This window comes from Mixophyes fleayi, chromosome 1, assembly GCF_038048845.1.
Source record: "Mixophyes fleayi isolate aMixFle1 chromosome 1, aMixFle1.hap1, whole genome shotgun sequence".
In the NCBI taxonomy this organism is placed as follows: domain Eukaryota; kingdom Metazoa; phylum Chordata; class Amphibia; order Anura; family Limnodynastidae; genus Mixophyes; species Mixophyes fleayi.
The window spans coordinates 148,760,487-148,782,078 of record NC_134402.1 but is presented as its reverse complement, the minus strand read 5'-3'; the positions used below and the strand labels follow the sequence as shown (position 1 = coordinate 148,782,078).

The following is a 21,592-nucleotide window of genomic DNA, read 5'->3' as shown; positions in this document are numbered from 1 at the left end:
AATTCGACTTTCCATGTACGGACGGTCTTACCAATATATACTTTATTGCAATGGCATGAAAGCAAATAAACCACCCATTGATTGTCACAGTTGCTATAATCTTGTATTATGTATTTGTTTCCATACTTGTCTGTCAAACCTAATGTTTTTATCATGTGTGGGCAGACTTTATATTTGCCACACTTGTAGGACCCTTTAATCCTATCTACAGATGTTCTTTCGACAAAATGTCTGTTGACAAGTCTGTCTTTTAGATTTGTGGCCCTTCTCCAACTAAAGTTGGCTCTGTTGCCCAAGGTTTCCTTAAGAGCGTCATCTGAAATCAGAACAGCTTCTGTACAATATGCTGTAAATCCTTCCACCCCTGGCAGAAGTCAGTAACAAATCTGATGGTTTCTTTACCATTTGTTTTTTTCTTATTGTACACAATTTCTGATCTATCCCTAAGGTGTACTTCAGCACGGGCTCTCTTAACGAGTCTTTTGCCGTAGCCTCGGTTGTGCAGGTGAGTCTGCAATTCACTGGCTCCGTGTTGAAGGTGTTAGGATCAGAACAAATTCTCCTTTAGGGATGTTAACAATTATCGGTGGAAAATGAAAACTGTCTCGATGCAATATGCTATTGGAAGACGTGGTCTTTCTGTATAGATGGGTTTCAACAGAGTCATTGAGTCCCCATATAATAGTGAGGTCTAGGAAGTCAATGCAATCTTTGCTCATGGCATGCGTAAGTTTTAAATTGTTGCTGTTATTATTCAAGATGTTTATAAATTCCTTGAAAGCTAAGAGAATCAATATATTGTTGATATATCTTGCCCACAGAAGCACCCTATCGGTGTATTCCTTCAGGTCATCAATGAAAACCGTCTCACATACCCTGTAGCCTTAATACAGATTAGCGAAGGCGGGGGCACAAGCTGCATCCATCGCTGTTCCACGAATCTGGAGGGTAAAACCTGTCCCCAAAGATGAAAAGGTTCATCCTCAACACAAAGTCCAACATACATATAAGAAAATCCTTAAAACATAAATTATCTTCCGTCTGCAAGAAATATTTCTCGGATTGAATGCCCACCACATGTTTGATGCTGGTGTACAATGATTCAACATCAACGGTGACAAGCCAGGTGTCATTATCAAAAGTATCCCTGTCCAGCATTTTAAGGATATCAGTAGTGTTTTTAACGTAAGACAGGAGAGTTGAAACATATTTACGGAGATGGAAGTCTAAAAAGATACTCGCTTGCTCTGTGAGACAGCCGTTTGTTTTATTCTTATGGACTTTGGGAAGAAGGTAAAAGGTAGGAGTTCTTGGATACTCTACCATCAGGAAATCATATTCCCCCTTAGTAATAGTACCATGATCGAAGGCTCTCTTCAGGATGGAATCATACTGGCTCTTGAATTCCTCTGTGAGGTTGTTAAACAGTAGTTTGTAACACGAGGCATCATTGAGTTGGCGGAGAGCCTCTCTTTTATACATAGTGGTTGGCCAAACAACTATGTTGCCACCTTTATCAGATGGCTTATTGATAATGTCTTCCCACTTCTCCATCTCAGAGAGAACCTTTCTCTCTTCTTTAGTGAGATTATCATTCCTGATGGATTGATTGTTTGTAAACAATCTGTCCATGTCTTGGGAAACTAAATGTTCTCATTTGGACAAAATTTAAATTTTCTTTTACAGATAGTTCTAGTATCTGATATACCCCCACTCTCAGAGACTCCTTGATCAAGCAGTAACTGCTGAAGATTGTCCAAAGGTTCTCTTTCTCTTTCATCCTGTGTGATACCTCAAATTGGACTGTCACCATCTCCAACATTATTGCCAAAGAATTTTTTGAGTCTCAGTTTCCTAGTGAATAAATGTAAATCTTTCTCTCACGTGTGTCAGTCAGATCTCCTTTTGGTGGAGAAGGACAGACCTTTGGAAAGAAGTTGGATATGGGTACTTGTAAGGACTTTATCAGATAAGTTTATGATCTGTAGGGATTTCTCATTCTCTATCTCCTCTGCATTGGGCGTCTGCCGGGTCAATGTTTGGACTTCCAACCCCACTGCTCTTTATTTCGCAGGTTTCTTTCTACCCCTGTGAATCGGTTTGGACCTGTTGATCCTCCAGGTTCTTGGGAATCAGAAAAAGCCCCTAAAAAATTCCTCTCCAGGGAGGATTGATGTTGTTCTGCTGTCATTCTAGTGGATGGAGTAGTCTGACCATCCATGTCTGATTGTTCCGTATCAGATGATTCACAGCTTGTCGCGTACTGAGATCTGTTCCTACCTTGACAGTCTTTGACTAAATTTGCATATGACTTGTGATATTAGGGCTGGAGATAGACTGTTGCAGCTGTGTGGCAGTTTGACAGCGAACATTCCCAAGTATGACATATAGGGAGTCCCCGCTAAATGTAGTGCTCTCATTGGCAGATGGTCTTGTCTGTCATACAGTAAACCCGGAAGTGGGGTTTATAGGATTCTCCTGTGATTCCCTTGAAAAAGCAAGTGGTTGTGAAAAGTACATCGGGACTTTTCACTCCCTGGGGGGCACACTTTTCTGAATGGATAGTAATTTATTGACAGTTGTATCAAGAACTTTTACTTAACTTTACAGCAAAGATATGAAGCATTACTACCGTTAATACGGACAATTATATCAATTAGATGTCAGAATAACTATCGCTCAAGGATAAGAGAACAGCAAATTTCAGATCAGTACAATGGGATGCTAATAATTGAATAGATCAATTGAGAGACACACACGTTTCTGTTACATTCTATATGGATTTCCGATAATGGCAACATATGAATAATATGAGCTATCTTTCAACCCTATATTGTAACAGCACGTGTGGCGTTCTACACGCGCCATTTTTCTTTGGTATAACCAAGATTTATTGCTCTACTCCTGATTCATGGGTTTTATTATAACATCTATATTGAGGTAGACTATACGAACGAGTCTCTCATGAGTACTGTAAATGATGCCGATTACTGCAGTTGACAATGTAATACAAGCATGTGAAGCGCTGCATACGCTATTTTCAATTAAGCGTGGTTCATGCATTCCCGATGAATAGACTCTAATAGTGTTACTTAGGCACATCAGTTATCACACATTATCTGCTATTAATTTCCGATACCAAATTACTTTTCTTGGTGTAACAAGCCACTATTATCATTACAGCATATGTGGCGCTTGATACGCTGCAGTTATCAGTAGCAGACTTTATGTAGTGTATGTAATACAAGGATGTGCAGCGCTGCATACGCTATTTTCAATTCAAGCGTGGTTCATGCATTCCCGATCAATAGACTCAAATAATGTCTGTTAGGCTCATCAGTTATCACACATTGTCTGTCATTGATCTCTGATACCAATGTGGTTTTCTGGGTATAACAAGCCACTATAGCATATAGCATATGTGGCGCTCGATACGATGCGCTTCTCAGAAACAGACTTTTTTGTCTTTTGACAGGAGACAAATTTAAATGCCTACATAGAGGAAGTACATTGCCTGATGATAAAATTAATCCTAATAATGACAACGCAGATTTTGCACTTCTTCACAATTGCCCAGTATAAAAAGGACATCGGCAACACCACATACGTGGTCTTCATTGTCAACACGATCTATGCATCTCCAATTAGGAGACTGACAGTAGCGTGGGCAACATACTATTCATCTTTACTCAATCATATAGTATGAATAGTTTTATTAACAATGCCTGATTAACGAGCACTGTTCATCCGATGCAATGCCAATAATATGCAATTAGCATTCTTTCTTTCTCTGTCTGAGGATTTAGATGATTGAATATTTAGCTATCATTCAAATAAGCAGAATATTGGGCATATGACAGCCCATTACTTGTGAGTTCATTGTATTAGTTACAATTCATTTGCCACATTTATAACAGACAATTTATTTAGTCCATAATACAATCACAGAACTCCTATCCCCTCAGTGAGTGTTTTTAATACACATGTGTTTTGTGTTTATGTTTTGGGTTTTAATATTTCACATTTGTTTCCTTGGACAGATGGTGCTTTATTTTACGTTTTAAGGGTGGAGTGCTGTTCAGCCTTTTCTTGTGGAACTTTGATTCGTTTCTCCTTTACTGGTTATTAATCTGCAACTTTTCTTTTTGTCATATTATTTTTTATATGTTTATTTCAAGTTTCACAGGTACAAAACTATAAAATCACAAAAGTTAAGTACAATGACAATCATAAATCAGCATTGCAAAGACTATTCAAACCCAAGCTATTGTCAATATTCAAATTTAAAGGATAAGGGTGAAATGCTCGCCTATCTTTTACTGTTGGTTACATACATTCTCTAGCAGAGAAGAGGACGGCTTGTAAACTCTCTCCCCAAACAGAAAAGACTTCGTCTACAGGTTATATTAGACACTCTCCAAGAGTGTGTATCAAACCAAAAGTCTTGAGTTTATCATAAATAACCAACCTTAAACTTGGCAAAACTAAAGCTTCTGCTTGACTCAATGAGAATCTCTGAAGGTCCGGAAGTAGAGCATAGCGGAGAGCATAACCTTGATTTTTTAAATCCTAAAATTAACAGGGATCCATGAATTTGTAATTTATATAAACCAAAGTGTATATCCAAAGGGCAATGTGACTCTATATAAATCCTTTTGTTTAACGATTTATAAACAAAATAGTTTTACACTTGCTGCCGTTTGCATCCCCTAATGCCCCGTGTATTGCACCTCTCCACTGGAATTTCCATTATGACTTTATCCTGTATATGGGTAGTTAGCATTTATGCATTTCGCATCAGAAGGTATGGAGAAAAGAGGAAAATGCATGAAAATTTAAAAAAAAATCCTTTGCTGTGAGGTTGTGGTTTAGTGTGTATGTTATTTCTTTTATACCACAGAATGACAAATATTTGCCTGATGCAATGATAAAACATATCACCTAACAAACAGAATTTCTCACTCATTCCTGCAAAGACTTAGGGCTAGATTTACTAAGCTGCGGGTTTGAAAAAGTGGGGATGTTGCCTATAGCAACCAATCAGATTCTAGCTGTCATTTGGTAGAATGTACTAAATAAATGATAGCTAGAATCTGATTGGTTGCTATAGGCAACATCCCCACTTTTTCAAACCCGCAGCTTAGTAAATCTAGCCCTTAGTTGCGTGTTTGATCTCTCTTTTGTATACTTAAACAAATACATGTATACGTATATACATAGATAGATATCCAATCAAATCTTTTTGATGAACTTATCAAGATATTTATGAAAATTACTTGCAAACCTCTTTGGTTGAAGGGATGCATTTGGTAATACATATGGTATCATGTCTATGGCTAAGTGCACGTAAGAGGCTGCAAGGTCACATAAAAGTTTAAAAATGTTTAGAAAATCTCATATCAAACAGCTGTGGAACATCAGACAGACACTCCAGATTGGACTAATTTACTACTTTGTTAAGTCTTGAGAGTGCGGCAACAGGATTCTTCTTAAACTGTTTTTCACAAGCTCTTAGAGAGAGACCAAAGCAACAGCCAGCTGCACTCGATAGACCTCTATACAAAGTGATCTCATTTATTGTGACCTGCCTTCTGGCACAAGAGATTAGTAATTAGCATTTCTAATTTTTTTTAAAAAAAGTATATAGTTTGAAGGAAGCTGGAATAAACTTGAATAAGTGGTCAGAAATTGTATGGGAAAAACATCTTTATTTCTTCTTCATTAGATAACTCCTGTCATTCTGTTTTTGCTATGGAGCCGGGACATGTCATCTTGCTTTGAAATTCTTATTGTGGTACTGTTTTTGAATGTGAACATCTTATTCAATATAAAAATGTTTTACAGAACAATTACCTATTTTGAAAGTCAAATATTTTGTATGACACTTATTTCTAATGGGCCTGTGTATTAAAAGGTTGTGATCTATTACTAATAGAATATTGCTGGACAGCTGAGTGATTAATATTAAAATAGAATTAATTTTGAAAAATAATAAAAATAATTATTTTACTATTATTCACAGTTAAAAGAAATGCTTTATTTGAATAACAAAGCATTTTTTCATTGAATATCCTGAGATGGCGATAGCAGAGGAAGGATTGTGGTGGTACGTGTATTGCCACAATACACGGTTTGCATGGGGAAACTATCACCAGAGAAAGCAGTTGAATCTTATGGCCCCCTGAGGTTACCTTCGGCAATAGCAGTGCTATCACCAAAGTTAAACCTTTAATAGAAAGAAACCATATCGTTGGCAAAAACACCCATTTTGGCTGACGATAGGGCTTTTTTCCCTTTGAAAAACAGAACGAGGATGCTCCCATGAATAATAAATGTTTTGATCTAATGGTATTTGGCATTCTAGTCAGAGCCGGATTTAGACCTCATGGGACCCTAGGCAAGATACTGGTTTGGGGCCCCTCCCTGAAAAAATCCATAGCACTATAGTTTTTTAGCATAACATATAGGGGCTGGCTGGCAGACTTTAGCCTGGGGGGGGGCAAGCATATAACACTGGCCCATAAGTAGCGGCCCTTTTTTAAAGGGTGGTCTCACCATCGGCCCTGGGAGGGCCCTCTGGGGACCGCTGGGCCCTAGGCAATTGCCTAGGTTGCCTAGTGGTAAATCGGGCCCTGATTCTAGTGACAGAAATATATCGATAGAACATTGATCTGTAAGTGAAGCTGGTTTGGGGATTGTAGATACATGTTAAATGAACTTATATCAAGGTGCTCAGCACCAAAATATTCCTTCATCAGTGTGGCAGAAGCATCATACAGCTTGAAAGTTCTTTCCACTGCCTGTCAGACCATTGCATCCTGCTTGCTGCCGTTCCCCTCCTTACATCATGACACTGCCCTGTAACATCCAGCCATGTCCTCAGTAACATAATCACAAGTATATACAGTATATACAGATACACTCATCTGCTGAAATCTGTGTTGCTGGGAACATTCCTGCTGATCAGATTGAATGCAGATTGTTCTTTTCCTGCCCACTTCAAAATAGGGGGCCATAAAGAACATGCAATAAATAAAGATTAAATGCACTTTAAAAACAGACTTTGGGAAACCTGACCCAGTTGTACAGCAAGAACAGTATGTAAATTACAGAAATGAACATAATGTTCTTATATTTTAGCAGTCTCCTCTTCTCTAATCTGTAACTGTTACAATTTACCTACAACATTAGATCTTCATGATGTTCTCTGGTTTATTTTCCTTCAACTTCATCTCAGTTGAACACTTGCATTTCCCCCTTATCAGCAGAAATGTAAGTGTCCTCCTTCAGACTGACGTACATCTGTGTATGTTGATGTCTCGCAATTGTTGCCTGTCAGTTTCTCAAACAGTCTGTGTTGCCAGTATGTTGGGAATGACAGCCTTTGCGATTACCATGTCGCTGTAAGTGTTTTCAGGGTTTTCTTATTCACACTATAGTACCCCACCCTTGAGATGGTTGCGCTTTCATTTATTTGAGCTGCAGTTGCCCTGACCATGGACTGTACTTTGACTCCTTGTGGATATTCTGAACAAAGCCTAAGCATTTTTGCGGGTACATCTAGTGAAAAACCGGGGTGTTCATTGGAATTTGCGAACCATGTCAGCCAGTGCCAATCATTAGTAGCACAGTAGCTCCCCCATCTACTCCACTCCTAACAGAGCATGTATAGCTGCCACTTAGGTAATCTATCACAATATTCAGTATTTTGTGTGATGTTTTGCAGAATGTAAATCTGTTTGTGTGTAAGGTTGCCACATTATTTTGAGAAATAATAATATACCTTTTCAACATACATTGTGATTCTGAGGCATCAGAATGTTATACATACAGTTTCGGTTTCCATAGTAGGATTTGTATTATTGTGCAGTATTGCTTGTTTTTAATTTTGTTATCTATAAATGAGGCTCAGTGGATGTTGTATTTTTGCTAATAAAGTTATTACATTACACAGCAATGGACTTCGTCCATGGACTTTTTTGTAAGTACTATCTGTAAAAACAGTGCATTCTATTGTCAGAGCATGCTGGTCATACAGTTTTAGTATATGGAGCTGCTCTCCATGGTAGCCATTGATACTAATCATGTTATACCACCACTGAGAGCATATGGGCAAACCTCATCTGATGTACTAATCAAGAATATTCATACTGTGTAGTAGAGATATGCAGATATAGTGAAGCATTATTGTACAGTCTTCCACACATTCATAACAGACAATAAATAGAACTATATACCTTATGATCTCAGTCATCATCCATTCTGAGTGAATTTGGGTATATGAAATATCTTGGAAATTGTTAATAAAATTATTTTATTATATATCTTTTAAATAAACAAACAAATACTGATAAATAGACCCAACATAAAGAGAGATGAATATATGTTGCAAGCTGACATACATACCATCATTTTATGAGGTCACAGAAAGTTTCTTGGGAGCACAGTGAGCATGTACCTGCCAGTTCATGAGATGTTAACACTCTCATTAACACTCATGAATATTTATACCTGCTCAGAACATTACTAACTACATGCTGGTATTAAAAATTCAACATTATACAGCTTTAACTGACGGTAAATGCACATGTTTCAAGTGCAGTTATATGTAGGTGACAAATTTTATTTAAAGAACCATAAAACATTAGATTATTATTTTAAACATTGAATTTGCAGTATAACATATACTTTCCCAGAATTCATCTCATACTTGCCTATTGTTCTTACCTCCATGAGATGCAGAGGCGAGGTAGTAAAGGTAGTAAAAGATAAAATAGGTGTAGCTAGATGAAAAAATAGGCCTACGAACGTAAGTCCCTTTGCATGCCGTATTTTGTATAGCATTGCTCTGCGCATGTTCAGAAACGGAATTTACACCAGTGAACACAAGTGAATACAATTCAAGTGCAAACGAGGTCAAGTTCACACACCGTAGTCCAATTCAAGCTCTGGGTATCTCTCAGGTATGTGGTTTTTAGCCATATCACTTGTACCAGTTACAGGGCAGGTGTAAGTTCTGACTGATAGTGATGACGGACGCGTAGCATGCCAGTACATGAATTTGAAATTAAGAGCAACTGTAAACATGCATTTTTTTTTAATGATTATAGTATTAACAGCTGTCAATGTATTTTTCTTTTTGTGCGTTCTGATGGGACTTTGTATTGCACATATGCACTGTGCGTATCCTGCAGTGTTTTCTGTCTGTGTGCACACGGCAAGTACCATATAGCGGGAGTGTACTTATATCCAGAGTCTAGAACATTTCCTCCTAATTCTGGAGTCTTTAAAACATTCCAGCAGAGTAGACCACTATGCTTTATCTTTAAATACATGATATATCCTAACATTCCCCACTGAAAATCAGGGCAAATTCGGCTATGCTCCAAGTCCACCAAAAGCATTCCTGTATAAGTACATATATGAGTACACTTTCTGGGCACGAGCAGAGTGATTTCACACAAGATACGCTACCCGAACTAGCGTGCGTCCCACTCTGCATCACCTCCTCTATTCTTTAATGACAGAATAACTCTGACTGTAGTCAGAGAAACTGAACTGGAATTTAAATCAACATGCAGCTTACTCCATTCTGTTCACATGCTCCCTCAGTATAGAACTCAACCACTCTCACTCTTGTCCGTGAACTTTATATAACATATAATATAAAATTAAGGGAAATATCCATTACTTTGCCTGTGGTCTGCTTACGCTGCATAAATCATGGTAACCCCACACCTGTGAGAAAATTCAAGATACCAACATAAACCTGGCTTTTTAAACTCTTCAGTACTTGGTCTGAAAATTCCTGTTTTAATTTGTTTTTTCTCTGGCTGACATTTTGGCTTTCATCACTTGTGTAAGAATATTTAGGAACAAATTCATGATATCAAAACATCTACTACAGTAGTCAAAAAGGGTAGTTGTACAAAACAGGAATCTGAAATTTGAAAACGTAATTTGCGATATAAACATGCTCAGAATTTTCCCTCTAATTGCATTCAAGCAATGGCTTTCACTGTTGCATGTTACATACAGATGTGACCTCCTTTATCATTTCGGCCTGAATAACTTCGAGGGGATGGCTTATGTAAAAAACAATAACATGCGTCAAACTATCATGACCTAATATAATAGAATCCTAGGATCAAGAGAAAAGAAAAGATTTTGTTACAATGAATTATGAACAATGAAGTTAATTCATAGCCCACGTTGGGTCTATTTGTGTGTAACCAATCAGAGCGGTTTTTTTTATGCTCCAGTCAATCAGAGGGAAGTTTATCTGATTGGCTAGTTGCAGACAGGACTCCTCTCTTTCATTCAGGCAAAGAAGGGTAATCTTCTTCATCCTAACATGTTTTTAATGTTTTTTAATGTTTTTTTTTTAACACTTTCATTACTCTTGGATTACTGCAGGTTACTGAAAAAATACAAAAGGATGTAGGAATGCAGTAAAGATGGGAACGAGGAATATGGTGAATCTTTATTTTCAAATAAAGCCAGCACCAGGGCATGCTGGCACTTTTAGTTCTACAAGCACCATCATTTCCAGTCTGATATCTTCCAGTTCCCCATGCTAAACTAATGATTTTCTTATTTAACTGATTATTCCAACCAATCTAGGGGTGATAGGTAAGTAGGGGTAAATTTGTTGGCAGCCTGTTTCAAGCCCATTTTGACCAGGTTGGGTCTTGCTCACTATATGACAGATATTTCAAATTGCAGGTCTCATTGTTATAATGAGACCAGCCTAGCATAGCCTGGTCCTGGTTAACTATTTTATGGGCGAACCTCACACTGTTTGTACCCCTGCATTAGTAGTAATATTTTTTCTTTACTTTATGCACCAATCATCATCATCATGCCTGGTCTTTCTTTACTCCAGCCACATCAATATACGGCGATCAGAACAATCTGTACATCTATGCAAACAGACACAATGCAAAGAGCAAGGAGCAGGGATGTAAAGCAGGGAGGCAGGTGCAGGTAATCAGGTAAAGGGGAAGGTTAACCCGTCACAGGTAAAAAGTCCACAAAGTCCACAGGTGAGGTACACAAAGTCCAGAACAGCAGCCCCTCTGGTGGAATAGAGGAACTGCATGCCACACATGTTCAGGACACAGTTCTAAAACATAAGCTACCCAACAGATGCTTACCTCCCAACTGTCCCAATTTCGGCGGGACAGTCACAGTTTTAGGGCTCTGTCCCCCAGGGGACTTGTTTGTTCCGCAGAGGGAAATGTTGGGAGAAGGGTGGTATGTAATTGGCAGCCTAGTGCTTTACAGTGCTAGGGAGTCCTCTGGGGGCTTGGCCATCTCCCCTGTCTCACTGACAGGGACAGACATGTTGAGAAATATCCACTTTTTTGGATGGGTGACACTTTGATGCAAGAACTTATTATTCTCTGACCCACAGAACACAAGGGTCCTTGTTGGAATTTGAAATGTATGTTCCAGTTGTATGTACCACCATCATCATCTATTTATATAGAGCCACTAAGTCCGTAGAACTCACATCCGTTTCTGCCAAATTGGATCTTACTGTCTAAATTCCTTAACATACGTATACACACACACACACACACACACACACACACACACACACACACTGAGAGAGACTATGGTCAATTTATTAGCAGCCAGTTAACCTACTAGTATGTTTTTGGAGTGTGGGAAGAAATCAGAGCACTCGGAGGAATCCCATGCAAACTCAGGCAGAACAGGAAAATTTGATACATGGTCTAAAAAAACTCTTTTGGCTGTCTGGTGAAGCGTAGATTAGGTATCTCGGGTGCACTAATTGAAGTAATCATCCATATAATCATGAATAAAGATCTGTTATGTTTTCATCTAATTGCCCTTTTCCATTAATACTTTAACAAATAATAATATATTTTGTGTATCAACTCATACATAAAAGCCAGGATTTGGCCTATAACTATATTTATTTGACCCCTGCAATCCAAAACGACTATAATCCTTAACAGAGTTTGTCCTCTTCAAGCTTAACAGCATATCCAACTTATCTGCACCCCCAACCCCCCCCCCCCTTGTACACGATTTTTTTTTTTTATACTAGATGACGCTATTATACTTTACTGTATGCACCACTCTTAGTCTTGGTTGTAAGCTGTCATGATTACCAGTGTTTGACACAGTTCCCAGATTTCAGTTTCCCTGACCTCTCCTGACACCTATAGCTTATTATTATATGTTGTACTATAACAAAACATTTTATTTCATACTAGACAATTCTGGACTGCTGTTATAGTATAATGCAGTGGATGAAGAAGTGGAAATTTAGAATTGACGGCAGTGGTCGAAGTGGGCCAGTATACGGTGGTATGCCATACCGCCACGTCTCCTGCTGCTTTGATTGTAAAACTATCAAATTCCATTCACTTACATTTTCTATACCGCCACTTCTAAATTACCATACCACCACTTCTGACTTTCCATCACTGAGTGGCGGTATGCAAAATTTAAGTGACTGGAATTTAAGACGAACCATGTGAGACGAACCATGAAGCCCTGAGAAAAAAGGTTGCACAGTGCAGCCCTCCAGTGAAATGCACCCTGGGTAAGGGTCATTTCTGCAGCACCTCATATACTGAGGTGCAGTTGAATTGTTATAACTATATGCACTATATGCATATATGAAGTTCAGTAACCAAATTCCATAATTTAATACATTTATTGTGGATTGCCAGATAAGTATAAACGTGAAGACTGAATTAGTCCTTTTAATGACATGTGGTCAGTGATCTTTTTTCTTAGTCACCTTAATAATCATTTTCCCTTTGAAAGTCTATATCATCCAAAAGCCACCCATCATGTGCTCCAAATTCTGCTGCTTCTGTGATTTACAACTATTGGAATTCTAGAGCAGCAGCTGGAAAAAGCTGAGCATTTGGTGGAGACCTACACTGTGTGGTGTCTGCAAGACGGGGCTGCTGCAGCTTTTGTAACTTTTGTATGTGTTGTAAGGGGGGACCTACACAGTCCAAAGCCAAGTTATTGTGCTAAGAAGCAGGGAAACCTGAGAACGAGACACAGCTTTCCTGCAAGTAACAGATGGTTACTGTTTAAGTAAAGGCATAACCCTGTCCCTACACCACATGTAATGTTGGGGGGAGGAGGTTTCAGAAAACGGGAAACACTGATTGGATACCTCTCATATCCTACTTAATCATAGTCATATGGGAGGCTTTTTCAAGCATAGAGAGAGATGGCTGTTGAAATTTGTAGCGTGCTGGAATCTTGCAAGGAAGCAGTGCAGTGTGGTAAGTTTCTGTGGTGTGTTCTGTGATTTAATGAATAGAGTCTTTCCATTTCTGCCAGCCCTGCAGAAAATGTGGTCAAGGGATTTATTATGAAACATACCAAAGGTTGGCACACAGCTAATTAAACATAACATGAAATGTGCTAGAAACCCATGCCCCATAGGTGACAAACAGAGAAAGTGTTTTGTTTTTTTCATTTTTTTCACTCAATTTTGTGAGGTAGTTTTGTAATGCATACTAATACCAAATTCATTGTAAATATTCTGTATTTTCTTTGTAGTTAAGGAATTGTTTGGAGTTTCAAGTGTGCAGACTCAGCATGATAACCATCATAACTTAAAGACTTAAGGGGATAATTTTTTAAATATACTTTGGATAAAAAAAAGAAATCATGATTGCATTGCCTATGTACTATAGTTATATGCTGTATGGAGAGTAAAATATATGTGTGTATATATGTGTGTATATATGTGTATATATATATATATATATATATATATATATATATATATATATATATATACATATATAGTTAAAAAAATAAATATGCTTTTTACTGCTATTTGCATAGCATGTATTTGTTAATTTTAGCTAATTGTACTAATGTATTAATAATTGCCTTATTACCCAACCAGGTAGTTTAATTAATTTTTGTTAAATATGTTGTATTGTATTTTACTTATTATTTTGTAATAATCATTATATTCCACATCAAGCAATGTCATTGCTATTTCATTAACAGTCTTGATATTTGAGTTCATATTTGACTTTAAATTTGCTTTGATCACTTCTTGAAGCTTAATTTTAAATGTAAAATTTACCTGAATCTACTTTGACAAGTTATTCTAAACAATTATTGCTTAATAATAGAAATTGTATTACTTATCATCAATGGTTGGTTGTGTAGAATATATAGTAACTCAGAAGGTAAATAATATGTTTTGTCTCAGAAAAAAAATAAACTCAGTGGAGACTATGTTTGTAAATAATCTGTATACATCACATATATAAATTCAGCATCACAAAGGATTGTTATTAACAATGAGATGTAATAATAACAATGAAAAAGAGGTTGACCGTATATTTCAAAAGATTTCATGAGCATTCTGGGTTCAATATAAAAACAAGTTTTAAAATGATGATTGTAGAAGATACTTTTAGATTCTGGCTAATACCATCTTGACATTCTTAGGGTAAAGATATGATGTTTGGATGAGTGATCAATGGGAAATGTGGTGTTATGTATTCACTATTTTTTACTTTTATGTGGGTGATATCTATAGTGGTATTATGCCACACTGCTGGAATGGATTATGTATTATCCAATTACAGAAGCACAAACAAGCTATCTAGAGGCCTGTATCAGTCATTACACCTTGTTTCTCTTGCATTTACTGCAAAAATGTGGAGAAATAAGAGTGGAACAGAAGAGTGAATAGTCTTCAGAGACTGCTTGAATCCAAAAGTCAGCATAAATTACTCAGCTCAATTTCCTGCTGTTTATAGCACCATTCAATTATATGAGGGGTGCTTTTTTGGGAAGATTTCCTAAACTTTGCAGTTTTTCAACTTCAATTTTTTTTTTCTTTATGTTTAAATGTAAGAGATAATTGTTCCACTCTATAACCATGTCATCTTTATTTAAACATAGCATTTCTAAAGGCAGTTATCTGGAATATGGTAACTTTAAATAAACAGGCAATTTACCTGTTCCGAGAAATGACAATCCACCATTAACTTGTTGATGTTCTTTTTAGGTTCTGGCCGGCATTTATGGTTGGGTAAATATATCAAAATCATTTAATTGAGACAGATTATATCCTTTTTAAAGAGGTTTTCCATGTCCTGAAATGTTTAAACTATTGGTTTTTACATGCCCTACTGAAATGATTAAAAAATACATTGCTTTATCTTTTTCCTGTGCTTTTCACTAGGACTTTTATACCTACCAAACTACATTGTTCATTTTACTCTTCTTTGAATGCAGCACCACACAGCTGTGCTCTGTGCATTGAATACACTTGTAATCACAGAGCAGTTGTGTGTCATACATAAAGATAACAACATAGACTGTATAAAGGTTTTGGTGAAAAACACAAAAAAAAGGACAACAGATAAAACACTGTATTTAGGAAAAGCTGCACAATGTCATACATTAATCAGTAACTTAATCTTCCCGAAGATAGAAAACTCCTTTAAGATTGTCATGGGTTACTATGTGAAAGCATTTACATTGATCAAGCTCACCTAGCATATTTTGCTATGCTGTAAACATGTACCTTTAAGGTGTACCAGTAACTTCAAATATAAAGAAGTCTCATGCATTGACACTTAAACATGGATGTTTTTATATTTGAGTACAATTAAAACTATGATTCCAGCATCTATCTGAGAATTGCAAAGGATTTTGTCAACAGTTAACACGTTAGGATGAGGAAAAGTGTTTTATCTAATAACATAATTCCCTTTATAACCTCATTCTAGCTGACATGCATAAAACGTTTGATCAGTGGTTTTACAAATTCTGATTTAATTCCTGGTTTATGTGTTTTGTTTCACACAACCTGGTTTGTTTGGTTTTCAGGACACAATTTAGATTAGACATTTACATTGTAAAAAAGTACATTTTAAAGAACTATAATTATCTCACATTTTCTTGTACAAATCACGCAAAGGTTTATTCCCAAGCAAACCGCTTAGCATAAGGTAATACTATTCCTACCATAAACCGCTGAGGAGATGACAAACAGATATATGATAAATAAAAATGTCACTGGTACATAAGTGCTCCATTTGTTTTGCTTCCTAGTGGGACAGGATAAAATTTAGTATGTGATGTGAAATCTCAGTTGTGGGCCCCATTCAAAAAGAATGCAGCAATTTGTAACAGATGCAGCAATCTGGTTTATTTCTTTGTATACTAAAACATTTATTTTCTATGACAATTACATATGCATTTACAGGGGTGTCTAAAGCTTTTGTACATAGGGCCCCAGACCTCAGATGGCCTAAAGCCCAGGGACTCAAACTGCCAAACGTGTTTTTTCTTATGCATGCAGTTTACCTTTCGAGAAGCAAACTCCATAACTACAGGAGCATTGCTGCTCTAATACGTGGTTGTGGTTTATGCTAGGAATGGTTTGTGCTTAGTTGTGGCTTTTCTCTGAGATATCACATTCATTCATTAGGGTTTAATAGTTGTCTCTCAAAACGGGTAAGAGATCTCACTGCTCCAGAGTTTGTGGGACACAGGTCACCTCAATATCCAGACAAAAGTCTTTCTGACAGAAATTCTTTGCTCTTTGTCACAGGAGCTCTGCCTGCTCCCTCCATCACACCCAGGCTGCTGCTCAGTACCCTGCCATGGACCACTATGACTGTGTGTAGGCACAATGTAAGAGCCCTATGATGTGACAGGAGCTCTGCCCGCTCCCTCCATCACACCCAGGCTGCTGCTCAGTACCCTGCCATGGACCACTATGACTGTGTGTAGGCACAATGTAAGAGCCCTATGATGTGACAGGAGCTCTACCCGCTCCCTCCATCACACACTGGCTGCTGCTCAGTACCCTGCCATGGACCACTATGGCAGTGTGTATGCACAATGCAAGAACCCCATGCTGTGACAGGAGCTCTACCCGCTCCCTCCAACACACACACACACAATGGCTGCTGCTCAGTACCCTGCCATGGACCACTATGGCAGTGTGTATGCACAATGCAAGAACCCCATGCTGTGACAGGAGCTCTACCCGCTCCCTCCAACACACACACACACAATGGCTGCTGCTCAGTACCTTGCCATGGACCACTATGACTGTGTGTATGCACAATGCAAGAACCCCATGCTGTGACAGGAGCTCTGCCCGCTCCCTGCATCACACACTGGCTGCTGCTCAGTACCCTGCCATGGACCACTATGGCAGTGTGTATGCACAATGTAAAAGCCCTATGATGTCACAGGAGCTCTGCCTGCTCCCTCCATCACACCCAGGCTGCTGCTCAGTACCCTGCCATGGACCACTATGACTGTGTGTAGGCACAATGTAAGAGCCCTATGATGTGACAGGAGCTCTACCCACTCCCTCCAACACACAATGGCTGCTGCTCAGTACCCTGCCATGGACCACTATGACTGTGTGTATGCACAATGCAAGAACCCCATGCTGTGACAGGAGCTCTACCCGCTCCATCCAACACACAATGGCTGCTGCTCAGTACCCTGCCATGGACCACTATGGCAGTGTGTATGCACAATGCAAGAACCCTATGCTGTGACAGGAGCTCTACCCGCTCCCTCCAACACACAATGGCTGCTGCTCAGTACCCTGCCATGGACCACTATGGCAGTGTGTATGCACAATGCAAGAACCCTATGCTGTCACAGGAGCTCTTCCCGCTTCCTCTATCACACACTGGCTGCTGCTCAGTACCCTGCCATGGACCACTATGGCAGTGTGTATGCAGAATGCAAGAACCCCATGCTGTGACAGGAGCTCTACCCGCTTCCTCTATCACACACTGGCTGCTGCTCAGTACCCTGCCATGGACCACTATGGCAGTGTGCATGCACAATGCAAGAACACCATGCTGTGACAGGAGCTCTGCCCGCTCCCTCCATCACACACTGGCTGCTGCTCAGTACCCTGCCATGGACCACTATGACTGTGTGTAGGCACAATGTAAGAGCCCTATGATGTGACAAGAGCTCTGCCCGCTCCCTCCATCACACCCAGGCTGCTGCTCAGTACCCTGCCATGGACCACTATGACTGTGTGTAGGCACAATGTAAGAGCCCTATGATGTGACAGGAGCTCTACCCGCTCCCTCCATCACACACTGGCTGCTGCTCAGTACCCTGCCATGGACCACTATGGCAGTGTGTATGCACAATGCAAGAACCCCATGCTGTGACAGGAGCTCTACCCGCTCCCTCCAACACACACACACACAATGGCTGCTGCTCAGTACCCTGCCATGGACCACTATGGCAGTGTGTATGCACAATGCAAGAACCCCATGCTGTGACAGGAGCTCTACCCGCTCCCTCCAACACACACACACACACAATGGCTGCTGCTCAGTACCTTGCCATGGACCACTATGACTGTGTGTATGCACAATGCAAGAACCCCATGCTGTGACAGGAGCTCTGCCCGCTCCCTGCATCACACACTGGCTGCTGCTCAGTACCCTGCCATGGACCACTATGGCAGTGTGTATGCACAATGTAAAAGCCCTATGATGTCACAGGAGCTCTGCCTGCTCCCTCCATCACACCCAGGCTGCTGCTCAGTACCCTGCCATGGTCCACTATGACTGTGTGTAGGCACAATGTAAGAGCCCTATGATGTGACAGGAGCTCTACCCACTCCCTCCAACACACAATGGCTGCTGCTCAGTACCCTGCCATGGACCACTATGGCAGTGTGTATGCACAATGCAAGAACCCTATGCTGTGACAGGAGCTCTACCCGCTCCCTCCAACACACAATGGCTGCTGCTCAGTACCCTGCCATGGACCACTATGGCAGTGTGTATGCACAATGCAAGAACCCTATGCTGTCACAGGAGCTCTACCCGCTTCCTCTATCACACACTGGCTGCTGCTTAGTACCCTGCCATGGACCACTATGGCAGTGTGTATGCACAATGCAAGAACCCCATGCTGTGACAGGAGCTCTGCCCGCTCCCTCCATCACACACTGGCTGCTGCTCAGTACCCTGCCATGGACCACTATGGCAGTGTGTATGCAGAATGCAAGAACCCCATGCTGTGACAGGAGCTCTACCCGCTTCCTCTATCACACACTGGCTGCTGCTCAGTACCCTGCCATGGACCACTATGGCAGTGTGCATGCACAATGCAAGAACACCATGCTGTGACAGGAGCTCTGCCCGCTCCCTCCATCACACACTGGCTGCTGCTCAGTACCCTGCCATGGACCACTATGGCAGTGTGTATGCACAATGTAAGAGCCCTATGATGTGACAGGAGCTCTGCCCGCTCCCTCCATCACACACTGGCTGCTGCTCAGTACCCTGCCATGGACCACTATGGCAGTGTGCATGCACAATGCAAGAACCCCATGCTGTGACAGGAGCTCTGCCCGCTCCCTCCATCACACACTGGCTGCTGCTCAGTACTTTGCCATGGACCACTATGACTGTGTGTATGCACAATGCAAGAACCCCATGCTGTGACAGGAGCTCTGCCCGCTCCCTGCATCACACACTGGCTGCTGCTCAGTACCCTGCCATGGACCACTATGGCAGTGTGTATGCACAATGCAAGAACCCCATGCTGTGACAGGAGCTCTGCCCGCTCCCTGCATCACACACTGGCTGCTGCTCAGTACCCTGTCATGGACCACTATAGCAGTGTGTAGGCACAATGCAAAAGCCCCATGCTGTGACAGGAGCTCTGCTCTCCCCCTCACACCCACCCATTCCTCTGCTAACCAGCACCATCTAACCTGAGCAGCTCACCGACTGGTCACTACACAGAAATAGGACAGGGTCAGGCTTGTCCCAGAGATCGCTGACTGGCAACCTCAATTGTGACAAATAGAACAGGCTGAGCTGCAGGGATGTAAACAAAACCAGTCCTAGATGCTGATGCACTTTGGCCACTCCTGCATTAATAAATCTTTCCGATAGAGTTATTTTCCTATGTATTATGAACTAGTACCAATGTAATCACTATCAACCCATACAATAAATGCAGTACTTAAATCAATGTGAGGCTGGAAGCAGAATGGAGGATTAAAATCCATGTTGATGCTAGAAACAATAATGCTAAATGGTAATAATAATGCTATTACTAAAAATGCATATTACTAAACATACTTCTGTTATTGTCGTAAACATTGTTCATTATTCTTATAAATAACTGGATTTTGGATATACTTCTAAATATACTTGTGTGTAATGAATCTAATCCCTTATTGGGCAGTTTATAGGCAGACATATTAGTGGTGTTTTACACATTTCATGCATACATTTCAGTACAGTTCTGGAATACTTCCTGGTCATATTCACACTTCTGGTTATAGTCGTCCACTTTGCTTCACAGTTACTTCTTATGTTGAAAACCAAAATGAACATCAGCGTTTTACAATTAACTGAATACCAATAGTTCTTTTTTACTAAACTTAGTTTGATGCTTGCTCAAATCCGCAAAAAGGGCGAAAAACATTATTTTTTTTTATAAGTGACTTGACCTATTTCATTACGTTGACAAATTTCTGGTCAGATATTTTCCACATATTTTTGACAATTAATCTAGAGCCAGATTAGTAATTGATGTAAAAAGCTGGTTTTAAATCACTTCATTCACTGCCTAGCATTAAAAAAGTAATTGGGAAATAGCAGAAGAGACATCTATCCTTTTATTTCTCAAATAGCAAATAACACTTTTTTGCTAAGCTGTGATAAAAAAAATGTCTGTAAAGAATATAAAATTATACATAAGTAGATGACAAGTGAACTATTTTAATTGAAAACTGACTGACAATATTTGCCATAGTTTCCTTGATTGAACTCATACTTGTTCATGATTATAAATTTATTTATTTCAATAACGTCACAAAAAGTAAATATAGGAAAGGTGCTTCTCTTGGCTATCTCTTGCAAATATTTGGGTGTAATATTTATCTAAAATGAAACACAGGATATTAGTTTGACTTCTAGCTCTGACATCATTTTGTCCACCCATGATTTAGCTTTAACAAACTTCTGTAACTTTTGCATGGACATCATGAAGGGTGAACATCTATGTATGTATTAACTTTAACAGATATTTACATTTGTGTCACAGAAAATTGTAAATGCCTAGACATGAACATGCAACCTGTCATCCAGTAGTGTAAATTAGTAGAATAAAGTTAAAGTAGTTAAACACCTTATCAGTTATTGTCATAACACAGGATTAATTCATAAACCCCAAAAGTGTGGACCCCCAATGTTTCTCTATTTGCATAAATAATGGCCAATTCTTAGTCTTTGGAAACCTTGCCAAATCAATTTGTGCCTAATTTGGCAGATTGGCAGATGCTTCGGAAAAATGCAAATAATGGTAAGAGTAAAAATGTCTATCTGGCTTATAGTTTAGGACAATCTCCTTTATTAAATTGGTAAATAATCTTTCCACCCTTTTATCATATCTAAATAATCCCGTCCAACAAACCTAAATTTAATTTTTCCACTTCAAATCAAAAGTAAATGCACTTATGTGCTATCAAATCCACTGGTCCACCTGCACTCTGGGGGCTTAAGCAACTTGTTTTAAAGAGAAATATCTGGTAGCT

At 39.4% G+C, this 21,592-nt stretch overlaps 1 protein-coding gene across 2 annotated transcripts in view; it reads left to right on the top strand.

The window, feature by feature from the left end:
- Positions 1–21,592, top strand: part of BMPR1B (bone morphogenetic protein receptor type 1B) — a 349,352-nt gene that overhangs the window by 58,730 nt on the left and 269,030 nt on the right. Inside the window, exon 4 of one of the 2 annotated variants that reach the window (XM_075201552.1) lies at positions 15,041–15,064. The exons of the other annotated variant lie outside the window; for it this stretch is intronic. The gene's annotated coding sequence lies outside the window, so the exon portion shown is untranslated. The remainder of the gene's footprint in view (positions 1–15,040; positions 15,065–21,592) is intronic. 2 annotated transcript variants of the gene reach the window in all.